Source organism: Anas platyrhynchos, chromosome 1 (assembly GCF_047663525.1).
Source record: "Anas platyrhynchos isolate ZD024472 breed Pekin duck chromosome 1, IASCAAS_PekinDuck_T2T, whole genome shotgun sequence".
NCBI classification, from domain to species: Eukaryota; Metazoa; Chordata; class Aves; order Anseriformes; family Anatidae; genus Anas; species Anas platyrhynchos.
Window position 1 is genome coordinate 108,115,018 of NC_092587.1, and position 16,517 is coordinate 108,131,534.

A 16,517-nucleotide genomic window follows, 5' to 3' on the forward strand; every position below is an offset into this window, starting at 1 on the left:
ATGAACAGAGCAAAAAATTATGGAAACCTACTATAACAGCTGTGCATACAGTTTGTGTAGATGCTTAAGTATCATGAACTCTGCCGTTTCTATAAATAGAAATTATGTCTCAGAATATTTCCTGGTAAAGTCATTCAAATCAGCATACTGTTTGTCTTTCACTTCTGAGAGAACGTAACATCAAGTACACTTGACCAATACATCCTACCAGCATTACATTTAGAATGTCTTCCTGAAGCCATATTTTGCATGTATGGTGAACACTAAAGCCACATGACAAAAATTCTTCAACCAGTGTCTGGGAAAAGAGCTACCCACACACTTAAAAACACAAACTTACAATGCTATATACCTATTCAACACAAAGAATATGTAAAGTTAGAAATGTGTTTTTGGAAAATAGATTTCTCCTGCAGCAAAAAAGAATCCTTCGTTTTTATTCTAAGATAGAACTGAGACTCACAATATGCATCTCATTTAAGCATAACCATAATTATCAACATTGTATATAGATAGTATTTAAAGAATTTATTCCACTTTACTGAAGTACTCCAATGGTTAGTTTCATTGCACTTATTTCTGTCTCTTCCAGCAAGCCATGTAATCTATAAATGTAGTTATAGTTGTTGAAGTGAATAATATAAGAGTCAAGTACAGAGACTTCACTTATCTACAAGATATTCCCCTGCAAACAGAGGACTGCACTGGGTTTCATGTTGGAAGGCACTTTGTGCACAGTGAGACACCATTATAAGAAAGCATCACAGACCATTACATGACAAAAAGATACATTCTGAAACAGATAATAAGTTCCAGACCTAGCTGGTATCTGATTAAAGATGGTTAATGCCTTGCACACCAGAACCCACTTCCACAATTTCTGGTTAAAAACAAATGCATTTGTACTAATCTTGGTACTAAATTGGCCGAAACTGGATAAATCATTATCAAGGTCTGAAACAGTGAAATGCTAAATATAGAGGGATTGAAGTAAAAAGCTACCTTTAGCCAGAAGAAAGCATTCCAAGATGATGTCCAGAAAGTAGTGCATCCATTAGCACCAGATAAATCATCCACTTGTCATGTGCAACCTCCAGCTGCTGGGCAGCAGTGAGCACTCAGGGCTTAGCAACCCTGCTGCACAAGAGCAAGAGAGGCAGCTGAAGGAAAAACCCTGCAGGACCTGGGTCGTGCTCCTCACTACTTCACCAGTGAGCAGTAGGGATGACTGGTGAGAGGGCTTCAGCAGATCAGGGTGCCTCCTCCTCTGTGATCTGCAGGACCACAACCCTCACCTTTGTACTTCAGGGCATATGCAGCACTTTGACTAGAGAAGATAAGTACTCTTGGCTGCTTGTACATTTTCCAGAACATGAACATGTGTTCATTCACAACCAGTACAGAAAACCCAATTGGTATGAACTTCAAGCCTTTGGAAGATTTACCTTCCACTAACGCAAACTATATCCCAAACTCATGTATTCCAGTAGTTGATTTAGAGGAACTCTCCAGACTAACAGTTGGGTGTCAAGAATGAAAAGACCCACTCCCCATAACAAGCACAGTCTGGTGCTTTGGAGGTGTTTCAGAAATAAGGTTTGGCTAGTTTTAAGACAAATTACATTAAGAACATGTAGCATTTCTAATGAAATGCTTTGTATTTGCCCTAATTAATCTCATAATTACATCTCATTCTTATATGAAAGAAAATACAAAGTACTAACCAGTAAAGCATAAGTGAAACTGGTGCTGCTTAATGCCAGCTGACGCAAGTTTATGTCTTTATTTGCCTTCCAGGTAATGCCTCCAAAATACATCAAGAGTTACTGTATTGCCCTTTTGTTTTTCATGAGTAAACCTCACTGTTTTTCCCCCCACTGAACTGGTGAATGAAGTTACCATCCACACCTGTTGTGCACAAATTAACTTATTATTGCCTTCAGAACAATAAGGTTGAAGGATTAAACTGAAGAAGTTTTCCTCTTAATCCAAGAAATAACAGAAGAATAGAAACTGCAGTCGTCATGCAGTAACTGGCTTCCAGAAACAATTTAGATCTAATTTCTTTACACCATTTCCTGGCTGACCCAAAGATAAGCAAATGGAAGATGTAAGGGTACCCTCATTGCTAGTGTTAATACACATAATATTTACAAAATACATCTTTGGAGACCTATTTCAGCCCTGAGACATGAACATATTTTCTATGTACTGGAAGATCAGGCATTCAAGCAATGTGAAGTGCCAGGAAATGAATCCAGAGTTTATTTTAATAGATTCATTGTTACCTGCAGACACAGACTAAGCAAGGATTTCCTTCAGCAGTGAAGTGAATAGCTTCACTTAGTGAATAGCCTTTACAGCTGCTGTAATGACTGCCTTATTCAACATCTCAGTTGATAGTTGTCTGTGCCATGTTAGTTTGTTAAACTGACACCCACACAACAGAGAAAACAGTTCTAATTTTAATCTCCATACTCTAAACACAAGTAGATTCCTCACATGTTTATGGTAGAATTGAGAAGTGATATCCAACCAAATGTGATTATCAGACATGGGTCTGAATTAGCCAGCACTTCAGATATCCTTAAGGCAGAAGCTGCTTTAGGGCTAAGGACTCACCCCTCTTCCTGAATTCAGTTCCCTGCTGCAGCCCACAAAGCTGTCTGAAACAGGGGCACATCACAGAAACGTTTGGGAGGTTGCCAGAGTTGTACCACACAGTAGATATTCCCTTAAATAGATGACTGTGGGAGTATTAAGGATATTTAGGGCCAATACCAGGCAGCTGAATAGTTAAAAAGGAGAGGGAGAAAGACCTTCCACAGCATACATCTTCCTTCCCCATTTTGTGAGATACAGCTGGATTTGTTCCACAGTTTTCTCCCCCTCTGATTTTGTTTGTTCTCATTTTTAATCACTCACATTGTTTACATTAGAAATGCATGAAAAAGATGTTAGAGAATGACATTGACAGCAAAGAAACCTTAAGTTTCCCTGTTTTCTGAACTTTTTCTCCTCTGTGCATGCTGGGGACACTTCATACAACCTTCTGGTCCTTACAGCCTGAGGAGCGTGCTGGCAAATGATTCACCTCCCAGGCATAAGGATAGTCCTGTTGATTTGAATTAATGTACTGCTGCAATGGGGAATCATTTATTTCTGTGCCTCCCCTCCTGTCTTCCCCATACAAGTTTTTTTTTTTTTTTTTCCACATACTCATACACAGAAGTACATATGTGTAAATAAATGCATGCTCACACGCAAAGCAAGTCTTGTTTCTGTGGCACTAAAGCAAGATGCAGTTACATATCAGACAACAAAAGCTGACAATTAGACAATTGTAGGTCTAAAGCTAAATGAATGACTTGCCATACTAGTGTCTAATTAAGAAACATCAAAGCGTGCCACAGCCAAAGAGTACATATGGCTGAGGAACTTCAGAAGTAAGTGTTGGTCAGTAGGATATTACTGCCATTACTGCTCCAGCAAAAGGTCAGATTTGAAAGAGTTTTCTTCCTTTCTTGAAATAGAAAATGTGATCTCAAGAACTTCTTCAGTATGGAGCTCCTGTAGCTACAATAGTGCCTGAGAATAGCTGTAATTTATAGATGCCTCTCCCCAGTCTCCTTTCAGCTGATTTCATCACTATCACAACAGTAGGACTCAATGGGTACCATGACAGCTATGCAGCATACTATGAACAGTTCTTGAAGTAGCTGTAACTCCTTGTGGCTTAAAGCCTTTTTTTTTTTTTTTTAATCACATACTCAATAAAGGCCTTTTCAGTGTATTGGCATACATAAAAGAGATCTAAATTGCTTTTCTTGACCAATACTCAAAAATTCAAGAGCTGTAAGTCTCTTATCAAGGTAATTTTTCCCAACAGCATACAGGGAGAAACCAGGGGAACACTCACCTCTGCTAACCGCAGCATTCTAGATGCACTTCAAAAATAAAACCACAAATACCCAGTATCATTTAGGTATCAACAGCCTAATCTACCTGATCTTCTTTGTCAGTCAACTTTAGATGTCAAAGGAAGCCACAGATACTAGGTCATCTCTGCCAGCCCTGCACAACCCCTTCTAGGTAACCCAAAAGAGCTAAACTGCTTTGAAACCTTATATTTAAGCAATTGAATTCCCACCCCAGGTGTTTAGACTACACTTTTCATCTGGGATCCATCTGTAGGCAATTAGGAAAACAAGGTGTTTTCAGCAGGTGATTCATCTAACTTAACAGCTATCCAACATCTAACAGCTATCATGCAATGGGTAGCTCTTTCTTCAGCAGCTCAAAGTCTTAGCTAGCCTAAACAAGGTATATTTAAAAGGAGATGTGCCAATACTTGCTATTTTTATAAGGGCAGTGAATTTCAAATTTATCTACCTTAAAGACAGTAATTAGAAAAAAAAAAAATCTAAGGAAAAAAATAAATAAATGCAGGCCCTCGAAAAGCAGTGCATCCTTCCTTTTCAGATATTCCTGTTTTTAAGAGGCAACGTTGTCCTCTTGCTAGACAAGTCCTTAAGTCAGAGCACAATGACAGCATAGGCTGCCTGTTATCTAATAAACATAATCAGTTCTATGGCCTGTTTTCCCTTCTCATCAATATAGTTTAAACAACATGACAGGTATAGCTTTTATTTGTTTTCTTGTTTACTTTAATGGCATGACTTACTGTCTGCGTGAGGGCCACTCCATTGGCCTTTAAAAGAAAAAAGGTGGTAAATTGACAGTGGTCTGAAGAAATTGCAGGAACCAATTATTCTTCTACCAAGTGTCAAACAATATTTTTGTTATTATACATCCTTGGGTACCTAAACCTTCATTTTTTGTAGAGATTTTCAAACAAAGAGAAGAAAAGAGATACCTGTTGACTCCAGTGCATATATATACTTACATATATGGTAAAAGATCTGTCACAAGCCACAAATCTATGGCAATTCTGGCCCTACTGAAATCAAAACCAGCATGCATAGCTTGGAGGCAGTAAATTAAAGATAACCATGACTGCTCCTGGCTCTGGGGCCAGGAGCCACCAAGCACCCTGACCCCCAGCTGGCCTAGCTGTGGGCAGGGTGCCAACATGGTCCTTGGGCCATGCTGAGTCTCACAGTCATTCCCAGGAATTGTTTGGCAATGTGTTGATTCATCTGGGCTGAAACTGTTCAAAAATCCAGTATGGGACTGTGTCCCAGTGTCCAGGGGCCTACATGTCCTTCCTGACTGCAGCACTGATGCCAGGCATCTCTCTTAAGAGTGGCTCAGTAGCAGTCTCAGGGACAAGACTTCTGATCTGGCACTACTTGCTGGGTGCTAGCGTGAAGCTCGGTGTTCCTCTGACCACCACAAAGAAGGGAAGACTGCAAAGGTGAAGAGGAACCAGACTGCATGAACCCTGGTGCCAGGAGAGCCAGGTACCTGCAGTGGGAGCACCTCAGGGATCCATTGCTGGAGCATCTGAAAATAGAGAGTGCTGAGATTTTCTTGGTGGAGATGTGGATCCAGCTGTGCAAAGCTGGTAGAGAGCTGTATGCTGGGCAAATGGGAGGTTCTTCACACCCTGAGAGTCAGCAGGGTACTACCCAAAATCTATATGAGTATTCAGACATTCAGCATTAGCTCCAGCTGAAGGGAAGCCAGCAAAGAAGATCACAGATACTACCCATGGTCAAAGATGACAAATGAGATAAGGCAATTGAAGTTTTGAATTAAATTTGTGGTTGGGTTGAAGAAAGAACCACATGGTTCTTTTCAATATTTTCTGGAAGTATTAGTACCTCAGGAACACCTTTGGTTGTTTTAAGCATTTTACATGAGTCTTTCTGTAGCTGTTTCATCCATTTAACACTACTAATTCCTGGGGTTCCTAACTCTTGCTGTATGGGAGGGAGCACGAGGATATCAATCCAAACCTGCCAAAGATTTTTGTATGAGTGATCTTTTTCTCATTGAGACTGGGATTCTGGGCAAATGCTGACTTAGGCTAAAGAAATGCCACAATTGTTTAGCACAGATGATGCTTTATTTAACTAAGAAACTACTGAGAAAGAGTCAATATTCTTTTATGACCATTTATTCCAGAATTCACAGAAACTTTGTCTTCTTTACCTCCAAAACATGAATAAATTCCACTGTGTCCCACAAAGAGGATGCCCTTTCTGAAATAAATGTGAATCTCATTCAGAAAAGAAGGCCAATTATTTATTTTAGAGACAATACAAAGCGAAGGCTCACCATAAGAGCTTTTGGTTCCTTGTGCTTCTTATTTAAAATAAGGCTTATAGTATAAAGCAAAAATACAGAAGTACCTATGTTTGGAGTACAGTTTCAGGGAGGACAGAGAACAGCAGGCTTATTTCTAATAGTGTTCCCTCTTTTGCCTTTGAAAATGTAGTAAAGACATGCTGTATCTTCTCCCTATTTCAGGCAGCTGAGAGAACCCCCTGTGGGTCATATTTTCTCAGATTTTTGACAACCCATATTAAGCACGTTGAGACATGGAGAGAGATTTACAGTGATACTACTCTTTTAGTTTCCAAATGATTTGTTTATCACATAATCATTTATGGTTAAAAAAATTAGATGTTGGAATTAAATTGTTTTGTATATAGCATTGTGAATATAAATGGACACTTTGATCACTAACTGACACAATAGATTGTCTCCCTGAGAATAATTTAGATATTAGACTTATGTGTGCTTGCCTGCCATCATGCCTATAAGTTAAGCTACTTAATATGATTAGCTTCTGAAATGGAATTTACTGAATCAGACAAGACAAGAGAAAATGAGGAAATAAAGTTTTCTTTACTGATGAGCATTGCAAATACTGCACATCATTTTGGCTATGGGAATCTGAGCTTTGTCTTGTTTTAATTTCTGGCAGAGAACAGAAGTCACACAAACACTGTCTTCTCTTCAGATGACAGTTTAAATGATAGGGTTTAAGAAGCTCAAATTTAGACTTAGTTTATGAGAAAATCATTCACACATTATGTCAGCTCTACCAAAGGAATCATACAGAGATCGAAGACCGTAAGAATCATGATTGCTGAATTGTTCTAATGACATCCATTTCCTCTGGATCCACAAAGATAAATCTCAGACCAGACTTTGGTCTGTGGTTTAGTATGGATTAAAAAAAAAGAGAGACTAGAGGAGGGAAATGGAAAAGGGAAAAGAAAAGGGAAGGATAAAAGGAAGACTTGCAAGTTTGACAATCAGAATGTCTGCACTATCACCACTTCCATTGGCAGCAGTGCTACTAATTACCCTTGCTATAGCAAGCAATTGATCTTCTAGTCATTATAAAGTTGCAAACAGTAGCTTCAATGTAAGGAATGTTCTATTCAGCTGAGTTTTTAGTAGTTTAACTTTTGTGCATTTTTCATAGTAAACATATAAACAAGACGTTAAATAATGTTCAGGTTAATGAACATGGTTAATGAGGTTAATGAGGATCTAAAAGAGATGGAAGAAGTAGGCTTCTCCTCTAGCGTTACCTGTAAGGTAGTATTTATCCTGGAAAGGATCAGGCAGACATGTACTGGGAAGGCATTTAGCTATACGAACTGCAGCTCAGCTGTGTGATTGTGCAGGTCAGACTCTGGTTCCTGAGATTAGGAACTAGGAAACACAAAAAAAAAGAAGGAAAACTGTTCTGAGAAAAAGCATAAAAGCAGCAGGAAGACAAACACCTTGAATCCCAGGGAAGAAAGTTTTATGTAAATATAAGTCATATTTTCTTAGCATTAAGCTCCAGGAGTTGGTCACTCCTTGATTAAGCTGTGTGAAGAATTAGGCCAATTAAATGGAACAAATGGGCTGTTTTATATTGGGACAGCTTGTGACAACATCATTTTAAGTAACTGCAAACTTTTCAAAATATTATACTTATTTATTCATTCTTTCAGTCTCCACGGTCTTCAGTTGAAGGCAAATGGGAGGTCAGGGCTACATGAAAATAACAACCAAGAGCTTCTAGGAAAACACCAAGTTTATCCGTTTCTCAGAAAAGGCAGGCAAATAACCCGTTATTTTTACCGAGACAGAAGTAATTATTGGAGTTCTGTTTGTACAAGGTTTTTTTGGAGATTCTTTTGAAAATCATAACAGGAGGGAAAATAAAAGATTGCCTTTCACCAATAGCTAGGAAACCCTGAAGAAACTATTACTTATCACTGCATAAAAGGAATGCACTCTTCAAGAGATGTCTGCAAGCTGGTCTCCCACTGCTTTGAACCTAATTTGGTTGCAGAGAAACAGAAAAACAATGGCCCTTTCAAACTCAATGTTGCACTGCACAAATCTGCTCTAATGTTAACATGGACCTTTGGCTGCCATCATCACAGTCAGATGTTTTGGAAGTGTTGACTTTCCTGTATTGTTGATAAAATGTTATGAGAGTATTTGTCCAGTGAGTGCTTCATGGCTTTTTTTTCCCCAAAGTTAAGTACATTATCTCATCTGTTTCAGAACATTTTCCTTTCAGACAAACCATATGACATTAGACCGCTGTGAGTATGATTGCTGCCAAGTCTCCTTTGTCTCTTCAATATTTAATTACAAGCCCAAAGAACGACACAAATGTAGGAAACTGTAGTGTGAAAAGCTGTGCTTACTGCAGCCCATTTTTCTCAACAAGGAGAACAACAAAGTCAGAGCAAGGTTTTTAGCTGAGTTGAATGATGAAAATATGATGAAAACTTTTTTTTTCTTTTTTTTTCAAGAATATTCATTCATACTTTCTAGAACTTCAGCTGCTTACACTGATCTGCTTGCCTTCCATGAATTTCACATTTCCCGTCAAGAACATTCATCTTGCAAATGAGATCCCATAGGAGTTATGCTGACCCATGCAGACCCATGTGGCATGGCTGCAGGTGTAACTCCACCACGGCAATGTCAACTCACGTGGGTCTCTCGTCTCCACTCAGCTGTCAAGGTCTGTCTCCTGGAGCAATCTCACACCTGTCACCACTCTGGCCTTGCTCTTGATGTGAGTGTGGTGTGTATTCACTGTGCTGATCCACTGGATCTGAATGAATTCAGGCATGTCCTCATATTCCCCACAAGAATCCGTGTACAGTCTGGTATGACTCAAAGAACTGTTTGAAAAAGTATGAATCACCTATCTTGATATACAAAGAGAAGATTTGAGTACAAATTGTCCACATGAATTGCTCTCATGTTTAGGAGCTCATCATTAGATGATGCACCAGTCTGGTCCCATAACTGGCCACCTTTGAGGGAAGATGAATTTTTAGCATCTGCCAGAGCCCTCGTATTCTTCCTTATTTCTGTTCTCTGGGCCATCAAGTAATGAGTTCCTGCAAGTTCAAAGGAGACTCAGCCAGTATCCAGAGACATTTTTATCCCTTTTCTGCCTGCTTCCTCATACTCTTTGTGTGATTTAATCCAATATAGTCATGTGGCAAACCATTTTACAGTGTTAATACACTGTTAGAGAGCAATATCCAATTCCCTAGGGCATATGTCCTACAAAATACAATTTTATTATTATCCACCCTGCCATCATTTATGCAGAATGCTTTAGTTCTGAAGGAAGATTAGGGAAAATAAGAAAATTAAAGCACTGGCATAGAACTAGAGAGATGAGGGAACTATTTTCCCCAGTAGGGTTCTTAAGGTTAAGCAAAAAAAAGATCTCTCTGGTTGCCCTCCAAGCAATTCTCCCAAAAGAATACAGAATAGTACAGAGCTGTACCATCTTTTGTTAAACTACCGACGTTTGTCCCTTTTATAGTCCCAAACAGTAATTTATTCCTGGATTGGCTGAAATACTAGCTCCCTGGTGTTGCCACTGCAATGCTTCTGCAGAACATAGAGCAAATGTAAAACAAAAACAGCTTAGGTATGTATTTATGTCACAAATGTTGAGAAGGAGAGAAGGGCACTTTTAGGAGGTAAATGACCATATTGTTCTCAAGTGAAGGAGAGGACAGCTCACCGTGACAGGGACTTCTGGCCTGTGAATCAGCCTTGCTGGTGATGGGTTTCCTTAGGCTACAAGTTTTTCACTGGGCAAGTCTCATTTATTTCTTCCAACACTGATACTCAAATCTTTTATTTTACTGTCTACTTGTACAACCTAGGCAAGCCTTTTTAGACCCAGTCTCTTCTGGTCTTCTTACACTCCTTTAGGCAAGAAGCATCCGTACTATATGGAGTACCTTGGGAGAAGAGGGAGCTTCAAGGGAGCTTGTATAGTGTGGTTCATTTTTCACTGGGAATCATTATTTCTCCTGCAAAATTCCTCTATCTGTAAACCACGACTGGGAAATTCACTTTCTATTTTTTGTTTCTTTTGTCAAAAGGAATTTTCAAAAATTCTCAGAATCATTCTGACTTCATCTGTACCTACAAACCGATCTCTATGGAGAATAACTCACTGTTGTGGTTGAAGACACAGGCCCTTTCTGCTTTGCATGGACTTCTGTACAGTCTTTCTTTCATCAATACACAAATACATCCTTTTCCCTGGTTGTTACAGGTTGTATAGATGATGTGACTGTCAGTTTCCTGAAAGCTTTCTGCCTAGCAGACAGGGGCATACCACTCCCTAATCTGTTCAAGTCCTTTAACACCCTTACCAGCATCCTATCTCAGCCACTTGCAGACTTTAAGTGGTTCTGTTTTACAATACCCCTGTGTAACAGAAAAATACCATCTCTACCTTACAGTGAACTAAAGCACAGCAAAGATTAAATGTTGAAAAATCACAGCTGCAGTGGAGTTACGAGCAAAAGCAAAGTACATCCTATGTTAGTGTCCTATTCATTCAACCATCCTATTAACAGTTATATATTTGGAAAGGAAAATGAGAGTAGAATAATGAGAGAAGTAGACATAAATAGAAAGAAAAGAACTGTGGGAAAGAAAGATTTATCATTAACATTTTATGGAACAGGCAAATGTTTTCCATTTTTGACTGCCTGAGAATGTCCCCTATCACATAACTAAAATGGCATTTTGGACATTTCACAGAATCACAGAATGGCCGAGGTTGGAAGGGACCTCTGAAGATCTAGTCCAACCCTCCTGCTGAGCAGCATACCCTAGACCACATTGCGTGGGATGGCATCCAGGAGGGTTTTGAACGTCTCCAGAGAAGGAGACTCCACAGCCTCTCTGGGCAACCTCTCTTAGCCTGCCCTCTTGTGACACATGCTCCAGTCTTCTAATCATCTTCGTAGCCCAGGGCTGAGTAGAGAGGCAGGATCACCTCCCTTGAGCTGGGGGCAACACTCTTCCAAATGCACCCTAGGATATCATTGGCCTTCTTGGCCACAAGGGCACATTGCTAATTCATGGCCAGCATGCTGTCCACCAGGGCTCCCAGGTCCCTCTCTGCAGAGCTGCATTCCAGCAGGTCAGCCCCCAGCCTGTGCTGGTGCTTGTGGTTATTCCTCCCTACGTGCAGGACCCTGCACTTGTCCTTGTTGAACTTCATGAGGTTCGTCATGGCCCAACCCTCCAGCCTGTCAAGGTCCCTCTGAATGGCAGCACAGCCCTCTGGGGTATCAGCCACTCCTCTGAGCTTTGTGTCTTCAGTAAACTTGCTGAAAGTGCACTCCGTATTTCATATTTCAGTTGTTGCTCATGTGAGTGTGGGATTTTTTGCAATGATAAAGGACAATGGGAGCAGTATCTGCTTGGACCCAGGAACCTAGGGGAAGGCAGGAAAGAGAAAAGCAGGACAGTGAGAAGAAAACCCCAGGTTACCGTTTTGAGAACACCTCACAAATAAGTTAAACACTGACCACTGGCCAGGTATTTCTCAACACTGTAATAAAATATATCACTAGATGCTCGCTATTCAAACTGAGGCGATTTGGGGTCAGATTTTTGTTCTGAGGAACTGGCTCAGAGTTTCAAGAACTCAAGTTTCAGAAACTCAGGCCAAACTCAGTTTGAACAGAAATAAAAAAAAAGGGGGGGGGGGGGGGAGGAGGGAGGGGTGGGAAGGAGGGAGAAGGAAAAGCACACATTCTCCAAAGTGAGAAAAATGAGATATCCACTTTCCCTTGGATATCTCACACGTAGGGTAATCAACAGACACTCACCTTTGGGAAGCTGTTTGAAACTCAAACAAAGGCTGTATTTAAATAATTATGTACACTATAATTTTATAGTGTTCCCATATTCCTACTAGTGTTTCCTACTATTCCTGCTTCCATTTTGATCAAATTTTCTTTTGCAATAAAAACAAAAACCTAGGCATTAAACTAACATTTCCCAAGACAACATTATTATTATAAAATAAAAGCAGCAGATTTAGAGAGTTAATAATAAAATATGGATTATGTTTTCTTGGGTAGAAAGAATTGCTTCATAATATATTGCTTGCAATAAAGGGTAAGCCTCAGATTTGGTGCAGCAATATTAATTACCAAGGAGAGAGAACGGAAGAAATCATGTCAGATTGAGATTCTTCTGAATCACAGCAGAGAAGATACAGTGCATCTTCTGAATAAACAGATTATGGTACAGAGAGTTAAATTAGCAGACAATCCTCAGCTATGCCTGCCTCTAATAGTTCTCCATATGACTTCTTGTGGGCAGGCCCAGGGGAGAACAACTGATGGCAGAATGATTATTTCAGCTTCCTGTGTTATTACTCTGCAGTCTTTCTCAGAAAGGGGGGATATTAACTGTTCCACCTCTTCCTTGTGCTGCAGAAAAAAAATAGAGTTTGCATCAGAATGTAATGTGTATGTAACAAATAATTGCCTATTGCAAAAGCTGTTCTGATATGCAAGAAAGAGAAATGGCATACAGAAGAGGTTGCTTCATGTGCTACTGCTGGAGGAATGATGAATTTCAAAGAATTGACATAAAGTAAGGTTACCATCAAGAAAGCTGTGTAATAACCACAGGTTCCAATATGTGAAAGACCAACGTACATGCTTTATGTTTTGTACTGAGACTATTTCCACTGATCTGGTGGGCCCTGCCATTATCCCGTCCAGGCCAGGCCACTGCCCTTGGCAGCACAGCCCCCCAGTGCTGCGGAGGCTGGGCCCTTCTCCTGCTCATCTGGTTGTGTGTCTTCTTAGGAGCTGTCTCTTTAAATAGCCTATACATATTTCATTCCTAATGGAAACAAAGTTTGTGAAGGTCCTGGGTTCTGGAGGAATTTATCAGAGGCTGCCTCTGGAGAGAGCTGTTTCCTGCTGAGGTGACAGGAAAACTATTAATGCCTGTCATGCCTGAGCCTGTCAGCCTGCAGGCACCTTCACAAGCCTCTCCTGAAGTCATAACCCAGTAGTTCCCCCAGCTTCATGCCTTTGGATGCCTCAACCTTCACTTAAGGTTAATGATCTTCTACACACTCCTGAGGAACAGACTAGAAATCCTCAGAGGGGTCCACGTTGTTGAGACACGTCCCAGGCCAGCTGAAGTGCCTGAAGGATTGCTAGAGCTGGGGCTATGAGGTGGTGGGAGGGAGGAGAGATGAAACACCCCACCAAGAGCATGATGCTCTTGGAGCATGGGTTGTCACCCAGGGAACGGGTAAGGAAGCAGCAGCACCAGCCCAAACAGAAGCAGGTAGGCAGCCCCAGATGTAATGATGACTCAGATGCAGGGAGCAAGAGATGTTTGCCCCAGGGCTCCTGTACATCAGGGCTGGGGAGATGAGCACCACTCTGCCAGCCTACCCTGGATGCCAAGAACACTTGCCCACATGCTCTGAGTCAAGGACGCCTGTCATTCACAGTGTATTTGTAAGAATGCCTCTTATCCTAGAAACCTGGAGGGAATCCATACTTTAAAAAAAGAAATGTTCTGAAATACTTTTTCCTTACAGTGTAGTGAGGTTACACCACCTCATGCTTATATGATGTTCATGAAAATCTTTGTCCATCTTTTTCTTAGCTGAAAAAATGTTTGCTTTGCAGAGCTGCGTGGAGATCCTGAACTACACCGTTGTGTTGAACAAGTTCAACCTCTAAATTTTAGACGTGCTTTTTTAAAGGCCTGGATTTAACTGTTCCTCATCGAAAGATGAATAGAACGAATGTGCTGTGTCTCTCTTCAGAGCTGTTGGGTAGGCTGTGCTGTTCTCTGCCTTGTAGAAGGAACTCCTTCCAGGTGGCGAGGCTTACCTATGCCCATTTGTGACACATTTTTTCTGTTAAGAGCTGTTATTTACCCTAGGCATACTCCAGAGTTTCATGTGACACAGAAACTCCTACTGCCTAGAGATAATGACATAACACATTGCCCTTTAGGAAATATCATTTAATAAGGATTTATCTAGTATTTGAAAAATGGGTAAGAAAACAGTTTTGAGACTTTTTATTTTTTAAATTGATGTTCAAAACCCTTCTAAGAAAGAGTCTGGCCTATATGGTCCTTCCAGGGGTGCCCTACCTTGTATCTGGGGACAATATTTCATCTGGGATATATCAACCCAAGTCCACTGAAGGCTGATCTGTCTCTAAGAGATATCCACTTAAATTTACACTTGAAAAAATGAAGTACCCATCCAGAGAAATGGAGAAATTCTGACTGCTTCACTACTCACCTTGTCCCCCAGCAGCCCTGTCCCTCAACAAACTCCTCTCACAGCACTCTCCAGAAACACAGGGAACTTACATTAAAAAAGAAGCAAAAGCATAAAAAAAATATGTTAGTAATAACAAACATTGTGCTTTGTTTCTGAAACTCTGATAGTTCCCAGTTATTTCTTCATTTTTATTTATTTATTTGTTTATTTTTCTTTCCCCAGTAGAAGAGTCAAACAATCTTTAAGGCAATGAGATGGACTTTGTGCTAGCTTGTAGTTTTTTAGGTTTGTGTCTGAAAGATTCCAAAAAAAGGACAAAAGCTTTGCCTTGGAGAGTATCTTATAAGGGATGTACAGAGTTTCATGGTCATTCTGGTACACATTTAAAACTACATGGTAGACAGTACATTTGAAGCAGTATGACTTTCCTTTGATATAAGTATGGTATAAGGTATTTAATTCCAATACAGTTACTCCCACACAGGAAAAAAGTGTGAAGTAGCCAAATGAAGCGTTCTTATACCAATATAACAGTGTCCTTAAAAATCCTAATAATATGCTGGGGAGCAGAGAGAAGAGGAAAAAAATCTCATTTACTAAAGCAGTTTAAAATAAAACAGGAGTATTTCAGCTCCAGATGAAGCATGAAGTCAGAAAGAAAATACTTGATTGCATGAAGAACTGAATGCTGGACTCCAGGAAGCCCTCACATCACAGACCAGGGGCCCCTGCTCCACTGAGGGGGTGGCTCTTTGCCATAGCAAACATGTTGGCTGTCATTACTTTCAGGGATTGCCACAACTTGGGCTCAGGAACCCATGAGCAAGCAGCCTGGTGACAGCAAATGACCCCAGGTCTCACAGCATAATGTTTCCAGCTGTAAATTTTTCTGATGTTTTCTTCTGCCTGCTTTGAAGTGACACAGTGAAGGACTGTACCCATGGATGATCCAGCCATCTTGTGTTAGGATTTCACCTGTCAGGGCATTATTCTTTGGCTTCTCACAAGAAAGAGAAACAAAGGGCTCAGTGCTGCTCACCTTACAGAGAAGAGGAATTACACTCAACAACAAAAGAGCTGGGGCCAAGGGACTGTTACTTATTTACTCAAACTTCTGCTCAAGAGGCAGCCTTCAGAGGAAAAACGAGAGGGCACTGGTGTGTGAAATTCATCTATGGACATAAAAAGATAACTTGCCAAACTACCTGCTGCCTTCAGTGTCATTAAACTCATGTTTCTGGCAGTGTTTCATGAAGAAATTGGCATATCCCAGCTGGGTATGAGGTGCCAGTCACTAGAGATTTTTAAAAGACTCTATCTTCCTTATGTGAAGGATGGGATTTTGCCTATTTTTTAAAGCTGTGAGACATCTAATACCTTACTTAAAAAATTTAGGGGGCTGGATTCCTGTTTGCACAGTGGGGATGAGGAAAGGAAAGTTGCTGTCAATATTAAAACAAACAACCACCCAACCCTGACTTTAATTTACACTTGATTTTTCAGTAAGATAACCAGGACTGGCCATTAGCTTAGCCTGTGGTAAAACACCTTTTTAATTTTTCTTCCCCACTCCCCCATCCATCCTCACCCCTCCTACCCCCCCCAATACCCTTCATTTAAGTCTGAAGACTTTCTGGACAGCAATATTAATGCATGCACAATAAATCTGAATTGTGTAGAAAGCTCTATGAAGATGCTTTAAATCTAATTCAAATATAAACTTAATTTACCACAGTGAACAGGCAATTGGCACCATCTGACCTGAAGACCTGTCTGCCCCTTCCCAGACCCATCAGGCCTACAGCAGCATGTGGGCAATCATACAACAGACAACAGTGTTTGTTCCTAACAGCAGCAGCCTTTCTGCCTACGACTAAACAACTCTTGTATGATGGCACCAACAGGTCTGCAGTGTATTCCCCAAAAAACTTGGAAAATCCTCAAAATCTGCCAAAAAAAAAAAAAAAAAAAAAGC

At 40.4% G+C, this 16,517-nt stretch overlaps 1 long non-coding RNA gene across 1 annotated transcript in view; it reads right to left on the reverse strand.

The window, feature by feature from the left end:
- LOC106014522 (uncharacterized) overlaps window positions 1-4,114 on the reverse strand; it is a 35,328-nt gene extending 31,214 nt beyond the window's left edge. Inside the window, exon 1 of the long non-coding RNA XR_001185899.5 lies at window positions 3,920-4,114. This is a non-coding gene — a long non-coding RNA (uncharacterized lncRNA). The remainder of the gene's footprint in view (window positions 1-3,919) is intronic.
- Between the last annotated feature and the right edge of the window lie 12,403 nt (window positions 4,115-16,517).